General features: G+C 32.7%; 1 protein-coding gene across 2 annotated transcripts in view; it reads left to right on the forward strand.

Annotated features, from left to right (window-relative positions):
* Nucleotides 1-863: 863 nt before the first annotated feature.
* Nucleotides 864-22,763, forward strand: part of EcR (Ecdysone receptor) — a 481,482-nt gene continuing 459,582 nt past the window's right edge. For both annotated transcript variants that reach the window (XM_075381840.1, XM_075381838.1), the window contains exon 1: nucleotides 864-1,140. The gene's annotated coding sequence lies outside the window, so the exon portion shown is untranslated. The remainder of the gene's footprint in view (nucleotides 1,141-22,763) is intronic.

The following is a 22,763-nucleotide window of genomic DNA, read 5'->3' on the forward strand; positions in this document are numbered from 1 at the left end:
AAACTTATAATTTTGAATATTAAACTCACACAGCTAATGCACTTTTGGGCGACTAATGAGGTAACAGTTTTAAAAACAATGTAACAAACGGGTAAAAGAGAACCAATCCAATGAGTGAAATCTAAAAAATGTATGATGCGCTATAATGAAGGAATTGTCAAAGATATTTAGGAAACATTTTATTACATAATTAGTGTTTTTCTGATATTTCATTATAAGTATAATTATACTTTTTTTAGCAGCAGAATCTAAGGTCATTCAATGAATAAGTCATTTGTTCAATACAGATTTTTAAATTTTAGCAAATAAAGACAGTTATGTTTAAAATTGTGTACAGTTAATTTCAGAGCATACAAACCTCTTTACAAATTGTAAAACTTCATAAAACCTGAGCTTGGATTCAAATATGTGATGCAAAATAAACATTTAAATCTAACATTATACTAAGATTTCGGTAAGGTTGTATTCAACTTTTAAATTTCATTAATTTAAACTTTAAACACTATTAAATGTACCCTACTATACTACACTATTACATGCTACACTATTACATCCACAAGAATTAAATTTGTAAAGGCAAAAAACAAATACAGCGATCACTGTGTTAATCTAACGGATATTGCTTATTTAAAATAATTTTACTCCTTATAAGCGACAGAGATGTAAGTTCAATTAATAAGATTAACTCATCGACTTTTCTAAATATATAATTTGATATATCGCCTTAAATAAATATATTTCTTTAAAACAAAATATTTTATAGATAGTTTTACTGATTCTTTTACAATTAAATATTGCATTATTATATTTAGATCTTTATCAGGGATATGAATTAACTTGATTATCGTAGTAGTAAGGATGTCGCCGCCATTAATGTTTTGATTTTCATTGAGACGTACTGTCAAAACAGAATGGGATTTGTGGGGACTTGTTAATGGTGTTCGATTTTATCCGCTACGCTTATTCATATTTTTACATTAATATTTTAACGTAAAATAGTTGAAATGTTGTGATTTAATTATGTTAAATATCGTTACCAGTAAACTAGAACTTGTTCGACCTGCTGACATATTTTCTTGAAGTAGGTGAAAGGCTGAGGGGAAAAGTGCTTTTACAACTTATAAGGACTATTAATATAAGGTAATAATAACATTAAATCTGTTTAATTATAGTAATTATTTTATTTATTTGTGCATTTTACAAAAATATAGAGACTGTTTGCCCCCCAAAAATTAAATTTACTCATTTTTTGTTTTAAATACAACGAATGTGATTTTTTATTTTAATATCAATTATATTACAATATTTAAAAAAAAAATAAAATAACCATTTTGAATGTAACTTTTATTTCATTCACTTAGTTTATATTCGTAACTTTATTAATCTGTAAAGCTGTATAAATTCATAATTAAATAATTTTTATTATTATTTTTTAATTTTACAGTAATTTTAATGTCAGTTATAAAAAAATAGGACCAATGTTGAAGTAGTGTTTGTTTTTAAAATGATTTTAACTATTGTGTTAGGTTAGGTGTAAACTTTGAGGTTAATAATTTTGCCTTGTAATTTTTTATATATCGGGTTATTATTTTAATTCTATTTATAAATAGCAGATTTTGGTACTTACGTATTAGCCAGTCGACCAAAAATTGAAAACTTTTGGGTTATTGTTAATATCACCCGATGTAACCATTATATTACCATTTTTGTAACCGTTTATATTTATTTATTTATTTTATAATGTAACCAAACTTAACCTACGCTTGCTTCGCCCGCAAACTTAGGTTAAGTTTGGTTGCATATGTTTATAATATATTTATAAGCAATAATTCTTATATTTTTTATATGTAAAAAATGTTAATGATCTTGTAACTTTTAAATATTTTAAAAGTTACGGGATCATTATGGTTATGGTCGATGGGCTAATACGTAAGTACCCAGATTTTTTCAGATTTTAAGAATTTGGATATTGTAAACTATATATTAACATATTATATTTTGTTCATTTATTTCTTTCAAGGTGTAATTTGTTGTTTACTTACTTATGTTATGTTTCTTGAATGCTGTGTAATTTTATAAAAAAATGTTTTTCTTCTTAAAATAAAACTATTTTAGATTTGGCTTTATGTTTGTTCTTATGAATTACGTAATTTTTTTTTATTGTTGTTCAAACAAATTTTATGAACTCCGACATCTTTCTTATGTATTTACTTGAATACTGATTTTGTTACCATTGTCTTTTAAGTTAATTCTTTAGAAAGAATGTGTTACTAATGTAGTTGATTTTTTTTTTAGTGAAATGTAATTAAAAGAAAAGGTATTTATCACCTCTATATTCTTTGGATTATTTACTGGTTTTTTAATTTATATTGTTTTATCTATAACTAGAATTTCTGAATCGGGTGATCAATTTAGGTAGCAAGAAAGTTAGGTTAGTACTGTGTTTGAAATTTTTTTAAATGGAAATAAATAGTATATTTTCTCCTAAATTAAGCGATTAAAATTACACTAATTTTACAACTTTCCTAAAGTTTTTTTTAAAATTATTTCCTTATTCATTGTTTAATTATGGATTATGGATATCATCAAAGAACCAAATAACACTTTAATTTAACTGAAAAAAAGTCGGAAGTATATTGAATTCTCATATTTTCAAACTGAACATTGAGATTGCATTATATGATTGTATGTTAGTAATGTCTATATTTCAGATAGGTGAAAAATTTGCCTGCATGATCCTTAATTATGTTGGTTGAAATTTAGTTGTTGAAAGAGTTGAGGGTGTAGGTAATTTTCCTCCTTTTTTTTATACAGTTAAAAGAATGATATGGTTCGTGGTTTATTAAGTTACTGTATGAAGCTTTCAAACCTTTAAGGTTTGAAAAACAGTAAGTAACTTGTATTTATAATTGTTCTGTGTTTTTTAATTAGTTTATAATTTGCCATACTTTATAATGATGCAGGCAGGGAAAATTAATTTTACTTTTTGAAAGATAAGCCCGGTGGTCACCTTAGATCCATTAGTACAACTTAATTTATTGCTGATTTCATCATCATCATCATAAGTAGTTGCCGTGAAAGATAAATAACTCCTGTGATTTTCATGTATGGTTTTTTTTTAGTATTTTTAGAAATATTTAATAATTAAATAATAAATTTGCCTTCAGAATTCTTCTCGTTACGTGATATTTAAGTACCTTTAAATTAAAAAAAAAATTCCTTACTGAAGGGTTTTAATTTATTTTATAGGAATTAAAATCCATGAAACAGCATGTAAATGTCAAAGTAGAAGCATTGTACGTAGTGTGATCTGTAAGCAGTTAATTGATAACCTGTAAAACTAACATTATTAAAAAACAAATCTTTTGGAAGACTTTTATATGTACATGGTGTTGTATGTAAATAATATCATACTGAAATCATTGATTAATTAAATACATGATAAATAACAAGTGAGATATGATGTGTAATTCTACTAATTTTTTGCCCTGCTCTACATACAACAATACAATAGTCGCAGTAGGAATTTATAATGATCCTCACCAGCTGATTTGTAATCCATTTTATTTATATTTTGAATCGATGTAAGCAAAATTGTTCTGGCACAAGGTTCAGTTCTTACCATAAAATCATCCATACACATCCTACAGTTATTTCTGCACGTGTCATCTATACTCAATTTATTTATTTTAAAAAAAAATAGGCAACCTATTTGTAAATAAAAAAATCGATAGCCAAGTACAGTACATGATTTCATCTTTTCAAATTAGAAATATAATAATTAGACTTCATTATGTCAGATACCCAGATTGTAGATAATATCAAATTTTTCTGTTGAGAGTTAAAAAAGGCTCCATTTTATGCTTTTTTGCTTCTTTCCTTGCGTGTAGTTTTTTATGTTTGTTACGGTAAACAGTTGAAGATTTATAAATAGAATAAAAAATTACAGAAGGCAGTAGGAAACTGCTTTCTTGAGATTAAGTTTATGTCGAGTGCCAGTATTGTATAAGTAGTAGGCTATCTGACTCCTGTCACAACTCGCTCCTGTGAATGACAGCTCCCAATAATAAATAGCATCCCTTGTCTAAGCTTACCGTGTATAGTGAGGATTAAAGTGGTTTCCCATTGCCTTTTTCATAGAGTAAAGAATGCTCGATAACAGCGTGCCAAGCCAGCCGAAATTCAGGTGATATTTAATGGTACAAGTGGCACTTTCATTCTGTTCACCCTAGGGACTGACTTGTATCTTCATTACTTTCATAGAAAATGTTTACAGACAATACCGATTGTACCTCAGGTGCAATCTGTACCCGTGTACTGAAGAAATGCAAGAAAAAACAAAAGTGCATATTCATCGTCGGTATAACACATATAAGTCCTGCTATGAATTATTGGAGTTCACTTGTCAAAAATGCCGATCTTTTAGTCCGAGGGGGTAGCATCTTGTTCTTTCATCTGAAGGATGAAAGGCCGAGACTTGGCATTTTTCACATGTTACACAATTCATTTATCATTTGTATAGAAACTAAGAGGGTGTTATTACTGTGTAAATAAATAAATAATTCATTTGTAACACTTAAAATACCTGTACTATAAAATGTGTATTTAAAATGTCTCGTTTCAAAACTATTGTAAATTTACCAAAAAGGACACAAATATTGTAAATTTGTTTGAAAGTTTGAGTTTTTTACCACAAGATGACTTCCTATTCCATATCTAATGTGATTTCATAACTATTTCTTTGCATACCTGAGTCATTCCATGTCAAATCAACAAGCCTCACAACTTGACCATCACCAATTTCAACAAAATTCTCAGGATTGATCATATCTACTATAAAGTGATGAAAACAGTTTTTTTTTACATTTTTCAGTCGCTCGGTTTTTTGTGTAGGACTGTGTAAAAAAAGTGAAAAAAATTTCAAAAAGCAAGTTTCAAGCAATTACAAAAAATTAATTTTCTCAGCTCCTGTAAGAGCTGGAGAGTTGAATTTAGAGTCATTTTAAAGCTGTTGGAATGGGCTTTCATATGTTATACAACTTGGCAAGATTTTATGACATTAATTGTTCAAGATAACCAAAAGATTTATTTGACCTTGAATATATCCAAAAATGTATTTTTTTAAATTAGAAAAAAAAATTTTTTGCTTCCTAATGTGTTGTACACGAGGTAAAAATTTCATAATGGAATTGGAATACGACCATGGTGAAATAAAATAATGAACTTGTACGTACTCACCACTTAACTGCAATTCGTATTGCTTCCAAATTTATTTACAGAAGAATTACACAGTGTACACTTCTTTTTACAATTCTGGTTAGCATTGCCTGCTTCTCGCTTTGAGAGGTTATAAACTCTTCCTGTGAAATTTACCCTGGGATCTACTTTTGAAATAACATAACCCTTATCTACATAAAGAACTTCCTCAAAGTCTGAATAGTGGATGGAAGGTGAAGGTTCATGAGGATGTAAGAACTTCATCTTCACTGTTTGATTTTCCTCATTTGAGTCTAGAACACATCCCAACCTCAGTGTCCGTCATATCTGCAGTTCAAGAACCCAACCATTTCTGTGAATTCAATATTTGTTGTACTTGCTACTGTTGAGTTGTTAGAAAATGAAAACACCCTCGCTTGCACCTGATTCTTGTTCAGTGGAACTAAAGAGAGGAGTTTCTGAGTATCTGGTATAGTTTTTGCTGTCATTGCCCTATTCTTCAAAGCCTCTTCTTTTCCTTTATGCTGTTCAATTGTACTGTAATGAAAATGTATTGACTCAATGTGTCCGTTTGCCCAGTCATACAACTGTCTTGGAGTCATGATCTGGTCACTGTAGGTCATTTGAAGACTTGCTGTAGTTGCAAGTATTTTTACAGTCCCTCTCACACCATCACATGCGCTTTTTCCATGAGATGAGGCAAGAAAAGCCACTCTGATTTGATCCCAAATTCTGATTCATGGTAACAGAGGTTGAGAAAATTGAGTCTGTTTTTTTACCGAGAGGCAGCACCATCACTGTGGATTAGGCTTGATTTTGTGGTAAATGATACTGCATGAAACCAGTTAAATATTTCTGAAAAAGGCGCACTGCTGTTGTGTCATGTGTGTGACAGTGAGAAATTATGACAAGAGATGTATGCATCAATGTTTTTGTTGTTGGATCTTGGAAATTGTTTGTGAAGGGGTGAACTATTGCCTGTGCATTGTTCCAGTGGAAACCTTGAACTGCATCTTGGAGATTGAATGAATAGTTCTCAGTGAAGTCACATATTACAAGATATTCACATTCTTTCAGAGATTGCTTCAGAGGGCTTTGGTAATTAGACCGTTGACTAGCAAGAAATGAGTGTTGAAGACGTTCAGAAGTTTTTCAAAAAGTATACTGATGAATTGATTCTTCAGTAGGTTTGACTAATGTCTTGAGAGATGTTCTTTTTTCAACTTGTATCTACTGTTTTTAGGTATGTTTTCGATGCAGTTGAGCTCGAAAGCTTCCTTAATCCTTCCCTTGACTTGTTCAAAACCAGGACAATTCTTGCAATTTCCAAAGTAGCAAACTTCAGTTGGATTAGCACACAGTACATACATCATAATATCTTTGTAAGACTTAATGGGTCTATCACCTTCTATCAGTTCCTTCATTCTACAATAACCATAATATTTGTGCATAACCATAATTTTTGTGTTTTGGTGCATTATACATACACAAACCTTGTGGGTTTCTATGTTCTGAGCAGCCTTTTATTAAGTTACCGAGCTAAGAAAAAATGGAAGGCCAAATCGTTTATGCGCGCTTCTTCCATTTTCTAACAAAAAAACAGATCAAAACCGCTTTATTACGTTAATTGGAGACGACTTCGGTCGAAATAAATAGATTATATCGTTAAAAATATCAAAAGTCTCGACCGCGAAAATAATCCGTGTTAAAAATATATCTTTAATTAAATTATGCCTATACATGTATAGAATGAATCGATAATTAATTTTTTTACCTCGTGGTATACCGGTTATTTACTACCCGGAATGGAACGCTCAATTGAAACTGTGAAAAAAATGTTTGCGCGTGAATAGTTTCAAATTTTAATAAATGAATTGTTCCCTGATTTTTTTTAATTGAAATATCCCATCGTGAATGAATCACAAAAATAATATTCCAATATAAAAATATAATGTACACAAATTAAAATAATAAGTTTTCGCTTTTATTTTGTATTTATATAATTTATCTCTCTCTCTCTCTCTCTCTCTCTCTCTATATATATATATATATATATATATATATAAAAATTACGTTACTAGCCTACCTACGAAATTCCTAAATTTCTGATGTTTCATAAACAGTTCACCCAATTGTTATTAATGAAATTGCAAAATAAAATTTGATCTAATTTCTAAATTTAAATAATAGAACTTACACGCGAACATTAGACACGCGTGACTTTTATGGATAAATTATCAATTTTTGTTTCATTAAATCGACGGCCTGGGGATTTATATCATAATATAATATCTTTATTTTTACGGCGAGCTATTTTTTTTCAAATTTCGTCGCGAAATTTATACATATATATATATATATATATATATATATATATATATATATATATAAATTAATGTTTGTTTGTTTGTTTCGTATGCGTTCCTATACCGTTCATCCGATTGCGATGAAACTTTGGTGAGTTGTTGTGCGCACGCCCGCGAAGGTTTCTGTATTAGTTTGGACCCGCTTGGTGGTGCTAGAAATACTGTGCAAAAAATGGACCGCTGGGATCGAGATATTTGGGAAAATTGTATTTACGGTCCGATTTTTCTCATACTCAGAATATATGTTATTTACGTAAAAGAAAAATCTTTGCGAAAACTATACCCGCTAGGTGGCGCCGGTGACGAGATATTTACGAAAAATAAATATACAAACAGACTTTCTTCTATTTATACAAAAGGCGATGTTCATACGTGAGCCCGCTGTAGACTGAAAAACTAATGAACCGTTTTACGCGCGGGAAAAAGGGAAAATGGAAATCGGTTTAAATTTTGTGAAGTTCCGTAACGTTTAGTTTTTTAATGCTTTATCACGCTTTCAATCGCGTTCATTTAATCTATATATGTATACTCAAATCTAGTAATAGCGAAGCATTGCCGGATCTGCTAGTTCATTTATTAAAAGGATTCAGATTTCAGTGAAAACGTTTGTAACATTTTGAGTATTCAGCGAAAATCGGTGAATTCATAAATACAGTGATTCTGGTTTACGTATAAAATAAACGCTTGGAATCCTCTTTTCGAGGAGTTTTTATTTGATATCTGGTTTTATGAGTCTTTTCAAACGATCTAATTTTCCTGCACAATACAGATGACACCCCTACTGGCTGTCATTTTATGTAACATCCATTGTTGTCACTCTCGTTAGATTCAATATAATGAAAATTGTTTCTGGAAATACATATCTTCTCCGGTTACATCACTTTCATCTTAAGAAGTACGGTAAAAAAAATATCTTTCATCGCGTGATAGTAGCTGATATTACGTTTACGTTTTGATTTAAATTTTAACTTGCCGATAGAAATTTTGTGTATCTAGGATTAATTTTAAACGGTATATTTGTGTAAATAATAATTATTATTCATTTTACTGTATTCTCCATTAAAAAAAGAACATTCTCTTTTGAAACCCTTTTATCATTAAATTTTAATTTTCCGTCCCTCAGCCTCTTCTTTAAGTAGAGTTAAATCTTTCAATATACTGCTAAATTAAGGTAATGCTTATTAAATTTTGCTTTTAAATAAAACTTAATTTTATTTAGCCGTTATTTTTAATCTATTAATGTATTACAGAGAACAACATTAAAACACAACCGAGTTGTAAATGTAAAATCGATACGGCTTGAAACAAATGTTCTTTTTTTTCGCTTGAATTATACTTAAACACAGAAGCTTACAGAGAATCTTGTAAACGGGAATGTGAAAATGGAAATTTGTAGCGTATGAAAAATGCCATGCCTGGCCGGGATTCGAACCCAGGGCCTCAGGATGTTAGACCGAGACGCTACCGCTCTGCCGCGGAGATTGACATTTTATATGTAAACATTACTTTATAATAATTAAAATAAAAAAAAGAAGAAACAAGGGTAAAATTAAATTTTTTTGAATACAAACAAATTGATTAAATCGGTAATTGATACTCGCCTTCTTTTCCTTTTTTTTCAATCTGCGAATAAAATTTCTAGGATTTGGTTGACAGGTGATCGTTTGTGTTGACCGGCAATAATTTTCAATAATACTCTTTTACAGCATCTTTCTAATAAATCTGAACGTAATGAACGATTTTAAAATAATACTCCTATCGCACCCTGCACAAGTAAATGTGCAGATATCAAATTTACTTATTTTGTCGGATTAATTGCCACATCGTATCGTATCGGTTTTCCCAAATGATTGCCTTGATTCACCGGTATAAGTCAATTCCATAAATTTCTACGGAAAACTTTCTCAAGTTATTCACGCAAACCGTACTTTGCTCGTACCGTAATCGGACCGCTGAATATAGGGTTGTTTTTTCTTCTTACCCCCGACACACATCCACCGTATTCAAAAAGATTTATTACAAAATGTAATTTCCTTAAGTTATATTTTACGTGACTACCGCCACGACTGATGCTAAAAGAGGAGCGATATCTTCCTGTATCATTAAATTTGTGTTTTTTAATTTAGATTTACCTTTTTTAGAAACTTTTTCTGTCCCTAACACGCAAACAGTCTGCTTCCTTTCAATTCGATACGTTTCTTTACTCGGTGAAATTTTACATCTACATAGTTTACTTGTACGGTGACTAACTTTCAGTGCCTTTCTGTATTAAAAAAAAACTACCACCGCGCCGTGCGGGTAATTAAACGTGATAATTTCGCTATCAGTGATGGATATTTTGACATTCTCGATCGTAAACGCACGTAATAGCGATTATCTAATTACGATAGAACATCAAGCGATAAGGAGACATTGTCAGCGACCGAATTCAATCGCTTTATTGCGATATACAATCTTTATAAATCACGATCGTTTAAATGTAAACGATGTAACGTCGTGGTGGGACGAAATTAAAAGTTTAACGACGAATAATCCAGATGAAAAAATGATGGATTAAGAGAAGTCATTAAAAGATTGCAGTGATTCGCCGGCAAGTCTGATTATTTCCTTAGATTTTTTCGCAAAGGTTTCTCACGATAATTTCCTTAACCGCTTTGCTCACATCGTTATCGGACCTCTGAATGTCATGTCGGTTATTTTACGCGGTGTGGAAATTAAATATTAGGGTAAAAAAACATAAAGAAAACTGACGAAGAAAGACGGAGAAACGAGCGGTTGATGTGAAGCCGTCGGCCTAGAAAAGATCGACGATGGGGGTTAAGCGTATTAGTTTACGATGCAAAGAATTAAGTTATAAATCTTACTTTTAGTGTTTTACGGATTTGATTGTTTATAATCATTTATAGAAAGACGGGGAATCTTGTCTTAAAGGATACACTAGACGTCGTTATTTACTGTGGGAAAAAATCGATTCGGGAGGACAAAAAGGTAAAATTATACGATCAAGAAAGGTCGGGGTTCGTGGAAAATTAAATTTTAATAACTTTAGTAGAAATAATATGGATATTTATATCGTTTTCTTCGGGGGGGCGTTTTAAGGATTAAGTCGCTGCTGCCGAAATTTGGTTCCGTGGCTAAAGACAATTTCAACGATGAATTTCATCGACAACTCTTAACTCTGGCGTCTAGAGCTTGTGTTGGGTACGCTGCGGATTCGAGATTTGAAAATTTTTTTTAATAAAAATGACCGTTTGATTTACTGAACATTACACCTAATTATAAATTGTATTCGGAAAACGATATAGATATCGTGTAGTTGTACGCGTTTGAGACTGCATTTTAATCGTTTAGGAATGCTTCATCTCTTCGACCGTAGATATTTGGGAAGATTACCGCTCTTTTAATCGATCCCAAAGAAGCGATGAATCTATTCCCTCTATCTAATCGCCGGCAAATTCTGTAAAAACGAAGGTATTACGATTTAATATTACGCGTTAAACGTTGAGATAGGTTTAGTAGGGCGCCGAATGATGGAAACAAAAAGAATTTCGTTTGTGTTACACCGTTTTCCTGGCCAGGCTATCTACGTTGTCATTTACTTACAGGGCGGGAAGTAATGAGAGTATTTGTCGCTGTTCATCGAGCGGTAGGGGAAACAAATTTTTTTTCTCATTTTTACGGGTAGTCTAAGCGAATTATGAAAACTGCGGTTCGATAGAAGGAAACATCCCTCCCTGTTGGACTCTCTAAACGAAAAAAAATTATTAGCATTTAGTTAGACTTTTTCTGAGCGACAGAGATACCGGGAATATTTAATACAACTTTTTTTAATTTCAAAAAAATTAATCGTTTTAATATTTTTTTCACGTTACCAATGATATCGTCTCAATTTTTTTTTGTCCTGTTAAAATACGGTATCATGATTTATCGTTAAAGTATACCTAATACTTTAACAAGTGAACGCGGGCTATAGGAAATTTGAATTTTTTCACATAAAAAATTCAAGTTGTTATCGTAGTTAAAAAGGAATTAATGTTTTTCCGTTAATCGCTATTTTGTATTTTTACTATCTGTAAATATCGATAATAAACCGGTGAAGTACTTACAGTTTTGAATACGACTGTAAAGACGGCTGTGGGGAAACTGAGAGTTCACGTGTACTTATTTTCGACGCGATTAATTCACAAAATCTTCCGCATAAAATAATTATCGATACTATTTAATGAAAAGAGTAGAATACCCGGCTAATTAGGTGTAAGTCAGCCCGACGATAAGTAAAGATATGATTTTGTACGGACCTCAATCTGTCGCTTGCGGCTTTCTTTGATAATTATTTCATACATTTATTTAGAATACAGCTTACATAATACAATATGGGTTTGTCAGTTAATTAATGAAACGTTATAGCAGTGTGTTTAATAAATTACTTTTACTTTGCTTTCCCTATAGAAGATACCGTATTATATACTAAGTTTTAACTTTTCAGTTTTGCGTGTGTGTTTTGATTAAGATTTTCTGCTTAAAAGTTACATTTTAGTTTATAAAGTTATTATGGAGTACGGGATACGTTTAAATGTCTTATTAACACTTTCTGTCGTCTACAGTTTGACGGTTAATTTATTCTCTCTTGTTAGGGATTCGCATATAATTTACTCTTTTTCTCTTTATACATTTTGCTTAGAGTGATGTAACATTTTATGTTAAACACTCGTTTTAAGATCGTTTTCTTGTTTATTATCGACCGATACGTTATCGGATGATGTTAATGAACTCGTAATATTTAGCACCGACTAAATTTTAATTAATACATTTATATTGAGGCTTCAAATCTTCTCGATGAAAAGAAATTTGGTAATCGCTCGATGCAGATGGATTAAAGTATTAATAATAAAGCGATCCAACGCATTTATTTATTTAGAAAAAGCGTGTTACAGTGTTCCTTTGTGCAGTATTTAGGACTAGGACGATTAAAACAGTGTGGTGTAAGACTTATGAATTTTTGAAAAGTGTCTTGTACAAAAGGTTTAAGGCGCAGATGCGTCTTTCCCGCTCTTCTTTAATTGTAATTTTTATTAACTACATTTTTAAAGGACGGGATCGGTGATAAGATTTAAAATTTCGAAATAAAACTGTACTAATCGTGTAAATATTTAACAGCGGATCAAAATTTTCATTAGTTATACGATTATTGCTGCTCTTAAATGACGCTAGATAGAGTAGATTGCGATATCTAATCCGGCTCTGGAATTTCTCCTAATGATGAATTTATTTGAGAAAACGATCGATTTATTCTCGTAAAAGCGGTAAAAATTGTAAAGGTCGATACGCTTCACACTGTTATTCAATTACCCGATCGTTAGGCGGTAAAGCGATGGCGACTGTCCTTTAGAGCGTTAAGTGCAATTTTTTTTTTCACGGCATCTAGTACTACGGAGATACGCTTGAAAACGGTATGAAGCCGCGACCGAAAAAGCGGAATACGATTTACAAAATGAAGGAGCGCTCGTCTGAAAAATGCTCTCGGATCGCTGTACGATCGACTCGTGCGGTGACAAAATTTCTTTTGAGATCGTTGAACAAATAGAATGGGAATGCATTCGTATCGTTCTGGATTTGTTTTCGATCGCGTTTCTTAAATATAAATGTTACCCGGAGAAGTTTTACGGTTTAGAAGGGGAAACGCCGTCTTATTCGGAGGCAAAGAAATCTTCGCTGCTAAGCAGAGCGATGGGATAAGTAAATAATTGCAGTAATTTGTAATAATACTATTACTATTTTGTAATAATTGTACTATTACAATTATTTGTAATAGTGTAAGTATATTTGATAATTGTAGCCGAAATATGTTGGAAAATAGATAAGTTGTTAATTTATTAAAGAAATCTATTACAAGACGGTCGTTATCGAATGACCGTCGTCATTATATTATTATTACTACGTCTGTAAATTTTGTAGAATCTGTATCCTTTTTGTTAAATGTAAACATTTCAAAACCTGTATTCTATTTTGTTCTGCTCATAAGAACTATCTTGTTTTCTTTAGCTATATTCCTTCTTTTTACCTATCGTACAATCGTGTGTTCCTACTCCCGCCATCGTTACCAGTCGGAAAAATACCTCGCCGTACACTCGTACTTTCCATTATATCACCGTTCTGAAATTCACCGTGTTAATAAACTACTTGCAGAATTTCGATCTGTGTATTAACTTTATTCAGAAAAATACGGCGTTTTTTAATAAGTAAATTACGTTCATGTGGTTGCAAATTAAACAATTATCGTAAAATATTTGTCATAATAATATAGAGAAATCCAAGATAATAGTAAAAGATTCATTTTTTGCTAAAAAAAGCCGGTATATGATTTTCTTGTAGGAAAGCTTACTCCTCGTTCGAATTATTTGCGTACACAGTTATAATACCTGTACACGTACACCGGTGATTTTTTTTCAGTTTTAGAAATAAAATCGTATCGAGAGGCTAAATTTGACTGATTTCCATCTTATATTCGCTTTAGAGAACCGATATCAATTTTTTTTCCGAAAAATGTTTTTTTTTACTTTACATTACATTTTGGATTGTTGTATATATTGGAAGTTATATGTCTAAAATATTTTGTTTATAAATTTCTTAACCTTCGATTTGTGTAAAAATCGCTAATTTTATAATATAATTTAATTTTTTTACATAATTTTGATTTTGTAAAATTTCCTATAGTCGTTGCATTGTGCCCGACGCTATGAACCGGTTATTTTTCAAATGTTAGTTCTGCTGTATATTGTATTTTCTGTGTCTTCCGATGCAGCGGGTTCGGTTTGCCGTACTTATGTAATGTGATCGTTCACTTAAGCTGTATAATCCTCTGCTTATCATTTTAAAATTGATACTGTTAATTTTTTTATGAAACCTTAGTCGATTAATAGTAGTATTATGCATTTTTTTTATTAGGTAGATTTGCGCCTGCGAATGTCGGTAGCAACGACAGTTGATATTACAGTGTACTGATTTCGACCTCGTATTTTCATTCGACGACTGCGAGTACGCGTTAAATGATTATAAATGAACGACAAACGATAGAATTTTAAAAGTATTTCTTAGGAAAAATATTTTGAAATTTCAAACGGAAAGTTTAATAAAAATCGTTTTGTGATTTTTCTTGTCGAGGTTGAGTTGTAGAAAACACTTTTAACGGGAAAAAGTAAAAACGACATTATCGAAACAAATTTATGTGAAAATACATTTTGAAATTTTAACTGAGCTTTGGTTTTCGGATTATAAATGAGAATTTACATCCGGAGAAACGCCGGATAATCGAGCAGTATTTTATATAGTATAATGTATTCGCATTACACTATAACGATTCTGTTTTAACCGTGACCTCCGGTCTGTTAATGAATACGTATTATAAAATATATTATAACGCGTCCTGGTTTACTGTTAAGTGCAATACAATGTATGTGGTCTTCGGCCGATGTTAATGAAAACTTAGGGTGAATTGGATGGTAGCGGGGGAGCGATGGTATGTTTTGATTAATTGTTTATTTGAATGACAGCAGGAAATGTGTCCACTGTTAACAACAATAGTAATAGTAAAAGCAGTCGGTGTAATATTATGAATTTGAAACGATACGTTATGGTAGTACTGTACTCTATGTGTGTGTGTGCGCGCGCGCTTGTTATACATGATAATATGTGTTTGAATTTAACAACAAATTCATACATACTGTGTCGTATGTCGTATTGCATTAGATAACTTACTGTTAAACAGCATTACCAACATCATACATATATTTTAATCCGATCTATTATCTGTAGTTAAATTGACTTTGCGCGGTGTATCTTTTATTGCATATGTTGACGTAGTAGATGTGTAAAATGTATAACAAAAGTGTAATTTTCTAATTGTAAATAAAACCGGTAAAACAAAGGTGGCAAAATGTAAATAATGAAGAATTTATTATTAAGATATAAATCGTGATGTACCACAAGTTGCTGAAATTCGTCGTTTTATTTTAAAAATTACCGAAGACCGATGATGTAAGATAATCGTAAAAAAACGATTATCTTAGTTGCCCTAGTAACTGCCCTAAGTCCTAGTCGCCATGGAAGCTGCTATTCAAGACGTCTTCCTACTTCGCTGACGTCTGATTGCTGTATTTTTCGACTTAAAAAAGATGTATGACACGGAGGAGAGGAATCCTAAATACACTTCTCGTAGGGGGTGTAAAAAGTAATCTCGCATTTATCAGGGTTTCTCAGTAGTCGATCCTTCCGAGTTCGAGTTGGAACGACGGTATTGAAGGTTTTACGCTGGAAAACGAAGTGCCTCAGGAACTAAGTGTTATTTTGTTTGCCGTAGCCGTAAATAATATAACAAACTTCGTGCGAAAACTGGTTATATGTTCTTTATTTGCAGATGATTTTTCTACTTACGTAGCATGTAAACGTTAGTTGCTGGTGAGAGGCTGCTTCTAAACACAATAACCCGCTTAGAATCGTGGTGTAAATCTACTGGATTCACGTTTTATCCGGAAAAAACAAAGTGCATTTGCTTTTTCTGATCGAAGGGACATGTTGACCTTCAAGTGTACTTACACGGTGAACCCGTTGAGGCATGCGCGCAGGTTAGAGTTTTAGGAATGAGGTTAGACTAACGGCTAATGTGGGTAACGCGTTCGAAAATGTCTATAAATGTTGGAGATGCTGAGGGTTCTATTTGATACCCGTTCGTAATATGCATGTTGATCGTAATATGCATGTTGCGCTTCTATCGAGCTCTAGTCCTTTCCCGATTAGACTCGACTGTTTATTCAACAGCCGAGATCTACTGCTCCGCTAGGCATCAGAGCTCAAGCCTTTTCACACCTCTAAATGTACAATTAACTCTAGTCCTTGCTATTGTTTCATGTTATCACCCTTCTTGGCAGCCTTCTCTCGTTAATTACTGTTTTGATCTTTCTCAGTACAATAAAAAGAACACAAATCCGAATGAATCCTGATATTACAGTTTATTCGGACGGCTCTGAAACGTTAATTCTGTTGTTTGTGGTTTTGTAATCGGCAACAGATTATACGTGTTTGGCCTTCCCAGCATAACCAGTATTTTCGTTACAGAACTGTATGTCATTAATAAGGCCTTACATTTGGATAGCCCAGAATTTCGACGTTTTTTGTTTGCTCAGATTCCACGAGTGGCGATTCCTTACAGTCAATTAGTGATGTGTAATCCAGACACCCTGTTGTTTATGAGATTCAGAGCGTCATTTTGCAAATGACTAGACGTAATACAACAGTGAGCTTCTGCTGAATCCCAGCCGTACAGGAATTTCAAGTGATGAGCGTGTGATAGTGAGGCAAGAAAAAAATGATACGGAATTAAACATTTCCGAGAACGGCTGTCAATCGTGTTTTTCAAAATCTGAATGTTTCGTCGAATGTAGAAATTAAAATCTACTATTGTTAAGGTGGAAGACACCACCTAGTGGAACGCGATAATCTCGATTTATTAGTTTTGTTCGTGGACGTAGACCGTCGATAATGTAGAATAAAAAGCAAAATATAGACGTCAAAAGGAGAGTAGCATCCACTGGTAACGCTTCAATACAAAAGAGAATTTTGAAGGTGTCGAATGTGGATTTAAAGACAAAAATAGATTCTTAAAAACATTTGTATGGAGCTTTCCTCTTTATCGTAGCGAATGGAGGGCGATAGGAAAAACAAAGGAAAAGAATAGAGAATTTTGAAATACGATGTTACCGAAGGATATTGAAGATTAGGTAAGACGAATGAAATACGAAACGAAGAGCTACTTGTTAATATGAATAGAAGCGATGACTTGAGTCTATCTTATTTAAGACATTCGGTGCTATCTTTAATTTATTCTTTATCTTATACGCAATACCAAAAATTAAACCTGTTTAAAAAAAAATCAATAAAGCCAAACAAAAAAGAAAATAAGAAATATGTCGCTAGTAGACTTAAATAGCCTAATAGGCTATTTCAAGTGGTCTGCGTAAGGCCAGTCCAGTTTCTGTAAAAAAAATAATATAAAAAACAAAATAATAAATAAAAATTATATCGACAGCGTTGAGGATAAAAGGGGAATGCAATAAATATGTTTAGGCTAAAAGGTTTCCGTAGATCAGAAATTGATCGAGAACAGCATCGAACCAGGCAAACTGTAACAAAAAAATTTGTCTATTAGAATCCGCCGCTTTGTAGAATCCATATATCAAAAGACGGTTTCAAAACAAACAAAATATTCTACATTTGTCTTGTTTATTAAAATTACACTTTCGAATGTTAGAATCGATCGGACGGATATCATAAATCACGCGCACATGATACACCTGTTTTTTTTGAATCGCGTCGATATTAATCGCTACGGTCATAGATATCACGTATGTGACGCAGGCATCTTCTTACAGTTTGGATAAGATTTGTTTTAAACACGCGGGTTATGTACTTGTTGATTTCTGTTCGTACTAAATACATTAATAGATGAAGCAATTGTAAATTATATAACGTTAACACTGGGGAACAAAAAGAATTGTTTTTTGTCTCGTGAAGAAAAATATGTGATTCTGATAGTATTTTTCCCCTGAATTCAAATATTATGTAGATTTTTTCCTATCACGCAAGGTTTCCAAGGGACAGGCATTTATAATTTCAAACATTTTAACACTTCTGCATGCTTAATTACACAATATTCAGACATTTGACTCACCTAGAAAGTAAGAAATGACGATTTTCTGCTATATTTCGCCTGTGGAACTTCCCTCTTGTTAGTCCAACAATAATCGGCCAGCATATTAGGATTCCATTTGCCTTGATACCTCTTTTCCATGGGTGAAATATCCTGATGAAAGTGTTGCTGTGCTCATCGCTCACTGCGCCAAAATTTTCCGGGAAGAAATCTAGATAGGAGTGCAGGAAGTGTACTGTAAGTAGTAATAGAAACCTGATCCGACTGAAGATAAACTCGAACAAAACGAAAAACACGTGAAGTGATAATTCTGAAAAGGGGATCGGAAGAAGCTATTGGCGATGACAGTTATTACAGTGATAATGACTGTGTTTATTATACAAGTATGTATAATATTGAAAAATATTCGTTCAACATCTTAATGATAATTTTATAACAAACAAAAATGGTGAATATTTAAAATAATGTACATTAAGTTTATCGTTTTGTACGTATACGTGTAGTATACGTACAAATGTAGTTTTAGAAAATAGTTTTAGTGTACATAAAATGTAGTTTTAGAAAATGTATTAATCTTTAAAAAAAATGAAATTATTAAAGGTACAGAGCCTATTGTTGTTAGACATTTATTAGAAGGTTTGTGTAAAATAGTTTCAAAATTGGCATTTTCAGATACATATTGACAGAACGTTAGCCTATCACTTACAAATTTACTTAAAGATAAAGATTATGAATCTAATGAGCGAAATATTACGCATTTACTGCTGAATTAAATATAAATAATATTCACTCAAATTAACAATAATACTAACTGATGACAATTTAAAAGCTAATGATATATCATGTTTTCATCAACTGCCATAAACATAGATATAATTGATTTGTATTCTTCTACTCGCCCATTAAATTTTTCAATTAAACAAAATTCACCATAAGAATTACAAATAAATTACGATGTTATTTCAGTAAAACGTATATCTTATTTTGATATTTATTTTCATAATTTTTATTCACCAAATCGAACATCATACGACTATATAAAAACGAAGGACTTGAAAAAAAATTTGTAGTGTAAAAATTCCATCGATTCATACAAATATCGAAATATAATTTCAAAGCGACATATAAAGGTTAAATTTTCTGATACCCAGAAACAAATAATGTTGAAAAAAGGATACGCTAAATATTGAAGGGCAACCTTTAATTATGTGTGGTGCTAATATAACATTATCTTTCCCTTACAACTATAAACCAAATAAATGATTTTGTTCTAGTGAAGAGGAGTGATTATTTTCTAAATTTTTAAAATGTATGTAAGTCTTTAACGGTTATTTGTTTATTTTTATTATTACTTTTTATCTATCTATTTTTATTTTTTATAATTAATGATCGACAGCGGATGAGAGAGATGATTCCCACTTGAGGTCATTTACTAATCATATGCTATAGACATGTAAAAGATTGGGGATTCCCCATTGACGTCAGTTATTTTTATTCTTTTATAAGTAATGAGCATTGCTTTATGAAGGAAACAGAATTGTGCTTACTACACTTTTCCATGGTGAAAATTTAACTAGAAAGTGGGAATCACTCTTGTGAAAAAAACCTGATGTTTTGCGTCAGTGGCTCACTGCTCAGGACTGGATGGTCTGACGCAAAATCTCAGGTTTTTATACTACTCACACACACACACACACACACACACACACACACACACACACACACACACACACACACACACACACACACGCGCGCGCGCGCGCGCGCGCGCACACGCACACACACACACACACACACAACACACATATCAAAATATATACATACGAAGAATCTGTATCCATTTTTGCGACGGTCACCGCAACACGTTCGTCGACTTTACTATGTACATGCACAAAATATTTGATTTCGCGAATCACCGAGACATAGAGGAAAATAGGTGGCTATAATTTAATAGTTGAAGTCGATGAAAACCCGTCTACTAGAAGGAAGAACAGTGCGAGATGAGCCGTGTCACAACAACGGGTATTCTAGGTATATGTAATCGACTCGACGAAATGTTCTGGGGAATCGATCGGACGGAAAAGGCTTTTGAAAATCGTACGAAATAAATAGTTTTAGAATCGTTGATAGTGTCGGATGTCTGGAAGGAGTACCGTACGGAGGAGCTCTTGACGGTGCTGGTGGTGGGGGAGGTGTATTCGCACCCGAAGGTCCAATCATCATTATAATTTTATATTTCTGGAGACCCATGCAAACACTCTTAAGTAATGCGCGCCGCATTTAAGCGGCGTACGGGCATGCACAACACGGTTTAGAGAGTCACGCCTCTTCTGATTCGTGTTTCGCCGACGCCATGCACAACACTCTTTAGAGAGTCACGCCTCGCCTGATTCGTGTTTCGCCGACGCCATCTATGTTGATGAAGGTCGCCTGTTTTGTTTGAAACCGATCTCGTTTTACGTTATTTTTAAACAGAACCGTGTACGTTACTTTTTGCTGGGAAACTGACATTCGGAGATTTTACCGCAAATATTTGACGCGTTTATTGAAATGATCGAGAACGCCCATAGGTTTTCGGTATAGCAACCCTTTCCTCGATCGATAAGCCGTTCTAAAAAATCGCATTTTCAAACATGAAATTTAACCGCAGAGTTTACAACTGACAGCAATAAACGGGAGTAGTCAGTAGCGGGCAGCGGTAACTTATGCATACAATTGCACTTCGACCCGGCTCGACTAGATTTTAAATCGCTCATCCGGTATTATATTTTGTTGATGCCTGCAGGTACATGCTATACATGATGTATTAGGTGATACGTCATGTTCGAGTGATTATTTCTTTCTCCTCGTTATAATCCGGGTCGGAAACCTAAAAACTATTTTATGGAACGATCTGGTTTCTCGGCTTTTAAAATATGAAAAAAAGACTAAGGAAAAATCTTGTAAAAAGGTACGCTTTCGTATTTCTTTTATTTCTCGACTTTTGACGTCTCTTGTTTCCAAAATGTTTGTGCGTATGTATATTCACGTATATGTGTGAATTCCTCTATTTTACTTCGTACCTTTGGAAGGTTCTAAGTTAATATCGTGAAATTCGGTTTGTATTAACGGAATCATTTTAATATTTTTTGGAGAGTAAAACAGATCGTGCGGTGATATGTGGCGTTTTCTAAATTGAAACGAGTAAAACGGATACTATTATTATTTTACAAAATGTATAGCATCGTTTACTTTAATATTTGCGGGTGAAAATCACGTTTTTAATCGCTTTGTTGAATAATTGATGAAAAGATTTGAATTTTAATGAGAGTTAATGTCTTCAAGTTTAATTTTTTTATAGTTTCAGTCAGTGTACTTAAGCTTTGCGCATATACGTAAAACAAATGTTAATTTTTTTATGCGATTTTTATTAAAATGTAAACGTCACCTTTTTAAAAATAAATTAAAAAAAACATAAAAAGGAATACAAATTTTCGTAAAAGGATTTAAACAGCGGTTTTATTTTTAAAGTAATAGTACAGGCGGCATTAGCTAGTGAATCGTGTAACTGTAGAGCTCTTTCGATGTTATGTTTATAGAAATCTAAGCTTGTGTCCATAACTAGAGTGTTTATTCGACAGCGTATTGTATTTTGTAAAGTGGACGCAGCGTGACTCGGTAACTTACATCATTTAAGTATTATGAAGTAGAGGATCGGTGTTACTAAAAAGATATCGCTTGGACAAGATGATGCGAGGGTTCTATGTTTACCTTTTCAACGGAGCGTATCAGGAAGATGTAGGTATCAAGTAGCACCGTATAAAACCGAACTAATGTAACATATTGCGTGTGCACATCGTGATGCTTACACACACACATACACACAAAGGTAGGCGACAGTCCAAAAAAGGAGTACACCTCCAACATCTTGAATTATACGCCAGTATAGTATTATAAACATAATGTATTTGCCGGCCTCCGTAGCGCGAGCGGTAGCGTCTCGGTCTTTCACCCGGAGGTCCCGGGTTCAAATTCCGGTCAGGCATGGCTTTTTCACACACGCTACAACTGATTTATCTCATCCTCTGAAGCGATACCTAACGGTGGTCGTTAAACAAAAAAAAAAAACAAATTATATATTTATGTTGTGATAGATTTCATTATTATTTTGAAACGGAAGTAGTATGGCCCGAACACGACTAATGTAGTTACAATTTTATGTTATATGTGATATGTTAAAAATAGTGAAAAAACAAAACCTAACTAAGTTTGGAAAGAAACATGGACTAATAACTGTGTATGAACGGAACAATAGGACATCGTTTATTTTAGATGGTGAAACAGGTGATGGCGGAGAGATATTGTTAGAGCAGGTAAATATATAATTAGAACTCGAATTGAATAAGTACCAGATGACGAACGGTTCGAATTCAGAATGAACACTGGTAAAACCGAAGTATTTGTGGAAAGCTCATCGAAAAAACGAAAATTATTATTCA

This window comes from Lycorma delicatula, chromosome 13 (assembly GCF_047948215.1).
Source record: "Lycorma delicatula isolate Av1 chromosome 13, ASM4794821v1, whole genome shotgun sequence".
Classification (NCBI taxonomy): domain Eukaryota; kingdom Metazoa; phylum Arthropoda; class Insecta; order Hemiptera; family Fulgoridae; genus Lycorma; species Lycorma delicatula.